Below are 11,425 nucleotides of genomic sequence, written 5' to 3'. Positions count from 1 at the left end.
TCGGTAATGGTTATGGATTTATTGTACAAATTCCCTGAAAAGATGCACGTTCCAGGATGCATTGAAAAGATCCCCTAACGGCTGAGATGGCAGAGGACAGCTGATTTGGAACGGAACGACAGCTGTTCGCTTCAACGGGGAAAAACTAAGGAGCTCCAACTTACTTGGGCCTACTAATTAACGTTTGAAAGCTATTAAATCTTCAACAAAATATGCAGATACTGTCAAAATCGGTTCCAGGGAGTATAGGGATTATTAATGTTGTTTTTGATGGTGTGTTTTTCTGGAACGAGTATTCGAATATTCGCTCGGAAAAACCAACGAGTATTCGAAGCCTGAAAAATGGTATTCGGGTCAGCCCTACTTACCCGTGGTCAGAGAGCAGAGTAGCAACAGTCCATTTAGCATTGAGTTTCCAGGCAATTTCTTCTGATGAGGCAGGAGCTGACCACACAACCATGATACTTTTAAGACTTAGCCATACACAAAGTATCACATATTAAAGAATAACAAATTAATGTTGGATGAATGAAATAGTATTTTTTATTAAACAATGGGTGAGACAACGAGTGTGTGGTAAAAAAAAGTAAAATGGACCACTGGTTGTAAAACCCTCCAGCAAATGCAGATTCCACTGCCTAACATCTGCACGCTGAAAAAGGCGGATGCACCATTTCAACTTGAATGCTTTTGCTGTTGTTCTTTTTTTTTTATTAGGACCCAGTGTTTGAGATGCTGAGTGTTTAGAAAAAAATCCTAGTCTCCACATATATCAGGCTGAGGTTTGTGGAACCAAAAACAAGGAGAAGGGTCCAGCTGCAGGCTTGGGCGTTCCCGTCATGACACAAAAACGCCCATCGGGCGTTCCCGTCATGACACAAAAACGCCCATCAGGCGTTCCTGTAGCGTTTCATCGATCAATCAAGAAGAGGTGAGTGAGTTTCTCAAGGCATGCTGGGTATGCTACCCTTCCTTTTTTGGCGGTTTTACCTCGTAGTAACTTTCCAGAAAAACGAAAGGGTTATGATGAGAGATTATGTCAGTAAGTATGATATTGTTTATTTGACAACATTGGCTGTGAAGTATTTTCATTTAAATCACTGATTTAGCTGTGGTATCGTTGTATCCGAATTCGAATCCGATATAAATACTCGTGACAAGCATGGTTCGGTAGCAGCGAATGCTATGCTATCGTCCGTAAACGACTGCGGTCACGCCAGCCGCACTTTGGAAAAGCCCCGTCAAGCCAGCCGCCGCTTAATATCTGTTGCGCATCTATTACTGCACTTACGGTACGGTGCCCGACTAGGCCAAAATGGATGGGAAAGCAGTTTTTTATACCCCGTGCAACGGTTAAACATGAGGGAAATTATAGGTTTGCTGATGTTTTCAATGGTTTCTTGTTCACAGTGATCCTGACTATCACTATAGAACATATCAAAACATTTTACTGTATGGCTTTATAGTAAATTATAATCAAAATCCCTCCCACTCTCAAAGTGCATACGGCGATTGGATAATTTCCTCAATTTCAAAACTGTACTACAATTATTCCGTAATAGGTTTGCTAATATTTTCAATGGATTCCTGTATAGAGTGATCCTGACTATCACTGTAAAACATATCAAGACATTTTACTGTATGGTTTTATAGTAAATTATCTTCAAAATCCCTCCCATTCTCAAAGTGCATACTGGCGAATGGATAATTTCCTAAATTTCAAAAATGTATTTAAGTTATTCCTTAAGAGGTTTGCTAATATTTTCAATGGATTCTCGTTCAGAGTGATCCTGACTATCATTATGGGAAATATCAAGACATTCTACTGTATGGTTTTATAGTAAATCATATTCAAAATCCCTCCCACTCTCAAAGTGCATACTGGCGAATGGATCATTTCCTCAATTTCAAAAATGTATTAAAATTAGTCCTTAAGAGGTTTGCTGATATTTTCAATGGATTCTTGTTCAGAAATATCTTGACTATCAATATGGAACATATCAAAACATTTTACTGTATGGTTTTATAATAAATTCAATTCAAAGTCCCTCCCACTCTCAAAGTGCATACTGGCGAATGGATAATTTCCTCAATTTCAATTTTTTTTTAAAATTATTCCTTAAGAGGTTTGCTGATATTTTCAATTGATTCTTGTTCACAGTGATCCTGACTATCACTGTATAACATATCAAAACATTTTACTGTATGGTTTTATAATAAATTCAATTCAAAGTCCCTCCCACTCTCAAAGTGCATACTGGCGAATGGATAATTTCCACAATTTCAAAAATGTATTTAAATTATTCCTTAAGAGGTTTGCTGATATTTACAATGGATTCCTGTTAACAGATATCCTGACTATCAATATAGAACATATCAAAACATTTTACTGTATGGCTTTATAGTAAATTATAATCAAAATCCCTCCCACTCTCAAAGTGCATACGGCGATTGGATAATTTCCTCAATTTCAAAACTGTACTACAATTATTCCGTAATAGGTTTGCTAATATTTTCAATGGATTCCTGTATAGAGTGATCCTGACTATCACTGTAAAACATATCAAGACATTTTACTGTATGGTTTTATAGTAAATTATCTTCAAAATCCCTCCCATTCTCAAAGTGCATACTGGCGAATGGATAATTTCCTAAATTTCAAAAATGTATTTAAGTTATTCCTTAAGAGGTTTGCTAATATTTCCAATGGATTCTCGTTCAGAGTGATCCTGACTATCATTATGGGAAATATCAAGACATTCTACTGTATGGTTTTATAGTAAATCATATTCAAAATCCCTCCCACTCTCAAAGTGCATACTGGCGAATGGATCATTTCCTCAATTTCAAAAATGTATTAAAATTAGTCCTTAAGAGGTTTGCTGATATTTTCAATGGATTCTTGTTCAGAAATATCTTGACTATCAATATGGAACATATCAAAACATTTTACTGTATGGTTTTATAATAAATTCAATTCAAAGTCCCTCCCACTCTCAAAGTGCATACTGGCGAATGGATAATTTCCACAATTTCAAAAATGTATTTAAATTATTCCTTAAGAGGTTTGCTGATATTTACAATTGATTCTTGTTCACAGTGATCCTGACTATCACTGTATAACATATCAAAACATTTTACTGTATGGTTTTATAATAAATTCAATTCAAAGTCCCTCCCACTCTCAAAGTGCATACTGGCGAATGGATAATTTCCACAATTTCAAAAATGTATTTAAATTATTCCTTAAGAGGTTTGCTGATATTTACAATGGATTCTTGTTAACAGATATCCTGACTATCACTATAGAACATATCAAAACATTTTACTGTATGGCTTTATAGTAAATTATAATCAAAATCCCTCCCACTCTCAAAGTGCATACGGCGATTGGATAATTTCCTCAATTTCAAAACTGTACTACAATTATTCCGTAATAGGTTTGCTAATATTTTCAATGGATTCCTGTATAGAGTGATCCTGACTATCACTGTAAAACATATCAAGACATTTTACTGTATGGTTTTATAGTAAATTATCTTCAAAATCCCTCCCATTCTCAAAGTGCATACTGGCGAATGGATAATTTCCTAAATTTCAAAAATGTATTTAAGTTATTCCTTAAGAGGTTTGCTAATATTTCCAATGGATTCTCGTTCAGAGTGATCCTGACTATCATTATGGGAAATATCAAGACATTCTACTGTATGGTTTTATAGTAAATCATATTCAAAATCCCTCCCACTCTCAAAGTGCATACTGGCGAATGGATCATTTCCTCAATTTCAAAAATGTATTAAAATTAGTCCTTAAGAGGTTTGCTGATATTTTCAATGGATTCTTGTTCAGAAATATCTTGACTATCAATATGGAACATATCAAAACATTTTACTGTATGGTTTTATAATAAATTCAATTCAAAGTCCCTCCCACTCTCAAAGTGCATACTGGCGAATGGATAATTTCCACAATTTCAAAAATGTATTTAAATTATTCCTTAAGAGGTTTGCTGATATTTACAATGGATTCTTGTTAACAGATATCCTGACTATCACTATAGAACATATCAAAACATTTTACTGTATGGCTTTATAGTAAATTATAATCAAAATCCCTCCCACTCTCAAAGTGCATACGGCGATTTGAATTGAATTTATTATAAAACCATACAGTAAAATGTTTTGATATGTTATACGGTGATATTCAGGATCACTGTGAACAAGAATACATTGAAAATATCAGCAAACCTCTTAAGGAATAATTTAAATATTTTTCTGAAATTGAGGAAATTATCCATTCGCCAGTATGCACTTTGAGAGTCAGAGGGACTTTGAATTGAATTTATTATAAAACCATACAGTAAAATGTTTTGATATGTTATACGGTGATATTCAGGATCACTGTGAACAAGAATACATTGAAAATATCAGCAAACCTCGTAAGGAATAATTTAAATATTTTTTTGAAATTGAGGAAATTATCCATTCGCCAGTATGCACTTTGAGAGTCGGAGGGACTTTGAATTGAATTTATTATAAAACCATACTGTAAAATGTTTTGATATGTTATACAGTGATAGTCAGGATCACTGTGAACAAGAATCCATTGAAACTATCAGCAAACCTCTTAAGGAATAACTTAAATACATTTTTGAAATTGAGGAAATTATCCATTCGCCAGTATGCACTTTGAGAGTCGGAGGGACTTTGAATTGTATTTATTATAAAACCATACAGTAAAATGTTTTGATATGTTGTACGGTGATATTCAGGATCACTGTGAACAAGAATACATTGAAAATATCAGCAAACCTCTTAAGGAATAATTTAAATATTTTTTTGAAATTGAGGAAATTATACATTCGCCAGTATGCACTTTGAGAGTCGGAGGGACTTTGAATTGAATTTATTATAAAACCATACTGTAAAATGTTTTGATATGTTATACAGTGATAGTCAGGATCACTGTGAACAAGAATCCATTGAAAATATCAGCAAACCTCTTAAGGAATAATTTAAATACATTTTTGAAATTGAGGAAATTATCCATTCGCCAGTATGCACTTTGAGAGTGGGAGGGACTTTGAATTGAATTAATTATTAAACCATACAGTAAAATGTTTTGATATGTTATACAGTGATAGTCAGGATCACTGTGAACAAGAATCCATTGAAAATATTAGCAAACCTCTTAAGGAATAATTTTAATAAATTTTTGAAATTGAGGAAATTATCCATTCGCCAGAATGCACTTTGAGAGGGGGAGGGACTTTGAATTGAATTTATTATAAAACCATACAGTAAAATGTTTTCATATATTATAAAGTGATAGTCACGATCACTGTGAACAAGAATCCATTGAAAATATCAGCAAACCTTTTAAGGAATAATTTTAATACATTTTTGAAAAGCAGGATTGTTATCCATTCTCCAGTATGCACTTTGATACTGGAAGGGATTTTGAATATAATGTACTATAAAACCATAGAGTAAGATTTTTTTATATGTTCTATAAGGATAGTCAGGATTACTGTGAACAACAATCCATTGAAAATATCAGCAAACCTGTTAAGGAATAATTGTAATACATTTTTGAAAAGCAGGAAATAATCCATTCTCCAGTATGCACTTTGATACTGGGAAGGATTTTGAATTTAATTTATTATAAAACCCTACAGTAAAATGTTTTGATATGTTCTATAGTGATAGTCAGGATCACTGTGAACAATTAAGAATCCTGTGAAAAAAAAATCAGCAAACCTATAATATCCCCCATGTTTAACCGTTGCACCGGGTATAAAAAACTGCTTTCCCATCCATTTTGGCCTAGTCGGGCACTGTACCGTAAGTGCAGTAATATATGCGCAACAGATATTAAGCGGCGGCTGGCTTGACGGGGCTTTTCCAAAGTGCGGCTGGCGTGACCGCAGTCATAAACGTTGCATACTATTCAGAAATCAGCAACGTTTAAGACGGTTTGTAGGTAGAGGGTATAGTTTGCAGCGAAGGCTTTGCCAATTATTTTACTGTGAGGTTAACATTACCAAAGTACATTGTTAAGTTGGATGTTAAGGTGTCAGCTGGCATGGTAAAAGGCATGAAATCGCGGCCACTCTGCTTCGTTGTGGTGACACACGCATCGGATTAAACTGTGCATGTAAACGTACTAGTACGTCTAAACTAACTAGTATGTTTACAATACATGCATGGCATATCAGAGAATTCTGTCAGTTCGGTCGCGGCGCAACGAATGAATAAAGATCGTTAGCACTCTGAAAAACAGATGACAGATGTGCCCTTAGTTACTACTTTATTACGTCTTTATTTCGTTGATGACCAACGTTTAGGAAAACATGTACTTTTAATTCACCCTTGGGTGAAATCGAAGCGTAGTGTGTACTGAATGCGTGTTGATGATGATGCATATGAATTGCAACTTACACGTCTTCCAAACCTTTTCAGTACCCTGGCACATGCTTTGTCCAATGGACCATGGAAGGGACTTTACTTGGCTGACGAGGTAAAACGTGTGGCTGGCGCACGATTCATTGCATCTCGTAGAGTAGAATTCAGTGGTAGACAGGCAGGCCTCTAGATTGTTTATTATGATTTAATGAAGTGTTCCTATGTGACGCTGATGGGCCCTGGTTGCTGCTAAATGCTTGTTGAAAGTGCATTGTGCACTTTTTGTATGTAGCTACAAAATGAGGGTGGATATCACTTTATAGTTTATAGGCATTATATACTAATAAGAATCATTGACAAATCACATTCCCCTTTTACCACCACAGGACGCACCTCACCAGTATCAGAGCAACAGCTGTGGGGTGTTCATGCTGATGGTGAGATGCATTATTTTCAGAAATGATGACTGATGACTAGTTTGCAAAACAACTAACTCATTTGTATGTTAATTTCAGTACGCAATGTATTCTACCCTCAAAAGCAATATGATTTCAGTGAGGTGAGTTCTTTCAAATCTCAATCAGATGTGTAGCATGAAATATAAAGCTTTTAATAATTTAGTCATCCTTACTGGAGGCTACAATTAACATGCATCATAGGTCATACACATTACTTTGTCTTCAGGTACTGCACTTACGGGAGGAGATGGCTACATCTTCACAATAATTTACACTGCCATAGTACACTGCTAAACAGTACTGTAACATGGATTTGTATTAGGCTATGAAGTCATTTAAAGCATAACTTTACTTTTCAGGGGGACATGCTCTCTATCAGGAGGTGGTGGTTGGACTGCTGTTGGAGACCTTTATGCTTGAAAGGTTCATATACTGTGTCCATGTTGCTATTTACTTATTTTTGGTGCTCACGAAGATCGTAGCCAATACACTTGTCTCTCTGTCTCTAGCCCTGCAGAACTAGCTGGCTCCTTCTCACCCTCTCCATCTCCCCATCTCAGTCACACCTTCCAATCACTAAGCAGTGAAAGGTATTACATACCATGTCCATACTTTTCTATTTACGTATATTCTCTCTTCAGAGCTGCAAACTTGTCGCTTTTCGGCGACAATCGCCGTTTTCTTGGTCAATTTGGTCATTCACGTGAATCGTGTAGAACCGGAGAGTTTTGTTTTGGGGGGGGGGTCCAGAATAATAGAAAAATTATTGGATCGTTCTTATAATTGACATTTCTCTGGGCCAATCGGAATCTCAGCACTTGCTTCAGAATCTTTCTTATAATTGACATTTCTCTGGGCCAATCGGAATCTTGAAGCACACAGCGCCAACTGAGCTCGCCATTGGATGAGACGGTCGCCTACCGCTCATGCGCGCCAAACAACTCAAGAGAGCTTGCGAAACCCTCGTCCAGAGGGGTGTTCCACGAACAGAGGTTTAACAAACACTGAGTTAACGCTGAACTCTAGGTTGATTTACCCTGTGCCGACTAACCCAGAGTTTTCGGTTCCACAGCAGCAGTTATGCATTAGTTCAATCAACTCGGGGTTGGTTATCACAGGGTTGTGCGCGTCACCGCCAAACCTAAAAAGACGTGATGTATGGATCATGGAAACCCTGTTCGAAATGGCGAAACGGGCCGCTTATTTCAATGAAATGGAACTTCAGGTTCTCCTGGAGAGCTATGACGAGGAGAAGGACATTATCACAAGAAAAGGGAACGCTAAAGCCTCTGCAACCCGGAGAACCAAAGCCTGGCAGCGGATCGCTGACCGCGTAAATGCGTTAGTTACACCTCAAAAGCATGATCCTTAATATTTGAGCCATGAATATATAAATATCCCAGTTAAGCATTCTTAAAGATCCTACCACATAACCCCTTTCTTCTAAAGAAATATGTACTCCGATGGCTTCCAAGCGGTCAGCGGATCAAGTATAGAAATGAAGTATAAAAAACATAAAAACTGGTAAGCTTTTGCCACCATCGTATTGGTATAAATTTAAATTAGCCATTTTTTTAAGCAAATCGTGAATAGGCCGACAGTCGGCAGACTGGATCTGGCCCTCAAATTGTCTTGACCCCGGTGGAGGAGCTGTTAATAAACATAAATTCAGGGCGCCCTGGCATGGAGGTGGTACCTGGAGGTACCTACCTCCTCAGAGAGTCAGGGGCCATACCCCACTGGTTGAATGTAGGTTTTTGTGTTTTCTTGTTTTTTAGATTTTTTTTGCCTTCGAAGTAACACATGCAAACCATGTGCTTGCCACAGCGCATACTATTCCAAATGTTTCTTTTTTTGGTAACTGGATAGAAAACCTAAAAGTGACAATTCATCAACTTCACAGAATAATAATTATTTTTTGTCTCTAAAAATGGTGACAGTTGTAAATAAAATATTTTTTATAAGCCTTAAGGATGTTTTGACATTGATTTTTGATAAAGAGTTTTGTTAAGTCACGCTTAGAGTAGTGTCATTTGTATATTACAATAAAAAAAAAATCCCCCCGTGACACTGTCACCTTTTTTCCTCTGAGGAGTTTGCAGGTCTGTCTCTTGCTCAAACTTTTGTTTAATGGTGTGGGTAGTGTTGGTCTGGGCTTGTGTGATTGAATTGAAGGTTGATTATAATCCCTGTTTCTCTCCCTCTCTCTCGCTCTCCTTCACTCTTTTTCGGCTCTCTCGCTCTCTCTAGCCCGGCAGGACTAGCTGGCACACCAAGCTCACCCTCTCCATCTCCCCATCTCGGCCACACGCTCCAATCTGGCACAACAGAGGACAGGCCATTCTTATCACTCGAAGTCCTTCAGCAAATTGTACAAGAGACGCTGAGACTGGACATGGCGATGCTTGGCGTGTTCAACAGGGTTTCAAACACATTCCGAGAACTAATCAAGCCTCTCTATCCTTCAATATATAAATGACAGTTTGGCAGGGGACATTAAGCTTAATAAAGACAATCTCATATACATAACGGTTAGAAAGATTTACAACAATGCAGGCTGTGGCAGTGGCCTTGCACTACGCCTCAAAGGCTTCTTAAAAAAGAAGAATTGGCCAAGCGCACCCCTGGTACTGAGGCACGTTGCATATGGCAGGTTTGTCATAAAAGATGTCTGCATAGCATAATGTTCTTTTATTACTCCTTTTTCGTTTTATTTGGGACGTCATTTTTGCAATCCCTTTCATTTGTAAATGTACATACTACTGTAGTAAATGTATCTGCCCAGAAATGCTGGTATTTTATTACTCCTTTCTTTTTTGTTTTTGTGACAAATGCTATACGATGTATAACATACATTTGTGCCTACGATGTATGTTGTAAGGTTAATTGTTACAGAGCAATTACTGTATTTTGTCTTTATTGAAAACATTCAGTGGGAAAAGTAAGTGAACACTTGGAGTCAAATGGCCCACTGTTTGAGCCTTCATAGTGTCTGGTAACTGGATTTGAACTGCATAAGGTCCCAAGTGTTATTTTAATCTATTCATTATTTAATTTGGGCATATTCTTAAACAACTATATCAAACATCTCACTTATACCTAATACCCTACCTATACTAACCCAGAAGATAATGAGCATGAGATCATGGAGCCTCCCTGTAATGATTGTGTTGCATCAAGTTTGATGCAAAGTTTGGGCCGAGATCCGACACATAAATGTAAGTTAACATTCTGTAGGCCTAGCTGGCTAACGTACCCGTATTACGAGATCGAAGAAGGGGGCGCTAACGTCAGTTCTTTGCTGCCCATACTACTAGATCGACGAAGAAGAACGGGGCGTTCCAGCCTGCGTAAACGAGAACGCCCACCACACGAGAACGCCGGGGGGGCGTTTTAGTCTGCGTGAACGGGAACGCCCACGACACGGGAACGCCCATTTGTGTCTGCAGTCGGATGATATTGAAAACAAGTGGGAACAAGGACTAAGAACAATTAAGCAAGCATACAGTAAGTGAACAAGAACAGCAAAGTAGAGCCAGGGGGTATCAATAAATAAAACAATGTTAGTCATGTGTGGAACAAGAACAACAAATGTGTAAACAGGTGTGTGTGTCTACAGTATATCTAACTTGTAAAACAAGAAAAAAATGAAGGCACAGAGAGGAATATTATAAGTTATTAATAAACAAAGAAAATACTCCACATACATCAGGCTGAGGTTAAGGATAGTAAAGTGCATCAGGTCGAAAGGAAGGACAACAATTGCAGCAGTCGCCGCCACCGCCACCACCACCAGCCACCAGCAGCCGCCACCAACAACAGCCGTCGCCATCACAAGCCGCCACCACTAGTATGGGAGAAATTAACCATTACTTTTATATTAACTATGAGTATTATCAGGTCTATATATCATATAGATACATTAATGGTGGAAAGCAGCTAAAATCATCTCTGAATTCATAGGCATACTATTGAACTCGGCATGGTGCCAGAGAGTCTGGGGTGAAGGCGTACTGATGTCAACTCTCATGTTTAGATTAGATTTGCATTCACCAGTGCCCTGTACCACGAAGCTCGCTTAGAGGGTTAGCGAGGTATGTTGAGCTCCAAGCCTGGGTTAGCTGTACCACGAAAGTCGATCTCTTTAAGCGTCGCTGTATCACCATGGTGAATTATGCTCGCAACCAAACCTGGTCGGGAGCAGCTTTTCGGCTTAGTCTAGCCGGAGATCGGCTACTTAAATCGGCGCGAGCAGCTTCCTAGCCCCTCCTCCTACAATGGCGTCACCATTTGTGGGTGTTCCCGTGGACCTCGGCGCACTTATCGTTTTTCGGGACAGAACCGATCCCTTGGCCTTTGTCTGACGATATTCTTTATTAGAGATACAGATTCTCATCAGAGGGTATTCGTTATTTGATCTTCGTTGTCGGACCGTATGTAGTCAATGCTACACAAAGAAGCCGTGCACTTACTTGCCGCGTTTACATGGACCAACCTGGTATCACGCGATTGCGTGCTCCTGCGCACGAACGTTAATCTATTGAAGCGTGTTCCAGAGCACGA

The 11,425-nt window shown here is 38.1% G+C and overlaps 1 long non-coding RNA gene across 2 annotated transcripts; it reads left to right on the top strand.

Annotated features, from left to right (window-relative positions):
• Positions 1 to 803: 803 nt before the first annotated feature.
• On the top strand, positions 804 to 9,650 carry LOC115543013 (uncharacterized). Of its 2 annotated transcripts, none has more exons than XR_003976646.1 (6): positions 804 to 931; positions 6,462 to 6,519; positions 6,920 to 6,963; positions 7,222 to 7,285; positions 7,372 to 7,452; positions 9,113 to 9,650. It is a non-coding gene; the product is annotated as an uncharacterized LOC115543013 (long non-coding RNA). The 2 variants fall into 2 exon arrangements; XR_003976647.1 differs by having other exon boundaries at positions 926 to 1,042.
• The last annotated feature ends 1,775 nt before the right edge of the window (positions 9,651 to 11,425 follow it).

The sequence above is a fragment of the Gadus morhua genome, chromosome 4, assembly GCF_902167405.1.
Source record: "Gadus morhua chromosome 4, gadMor3.0, whole genome shotgun sequence".
In the NCBI taxonomy this organism is placed as follows: domain Eukaryota; kingdom Metazoa; phylum Chordata; class Actinopteri; order Gadiformes; family Gadidae; genus Gadus; species Gadus morhua.
This window is presented reverse-complemented; position numbering and strand designations above follow the sequence as displayed.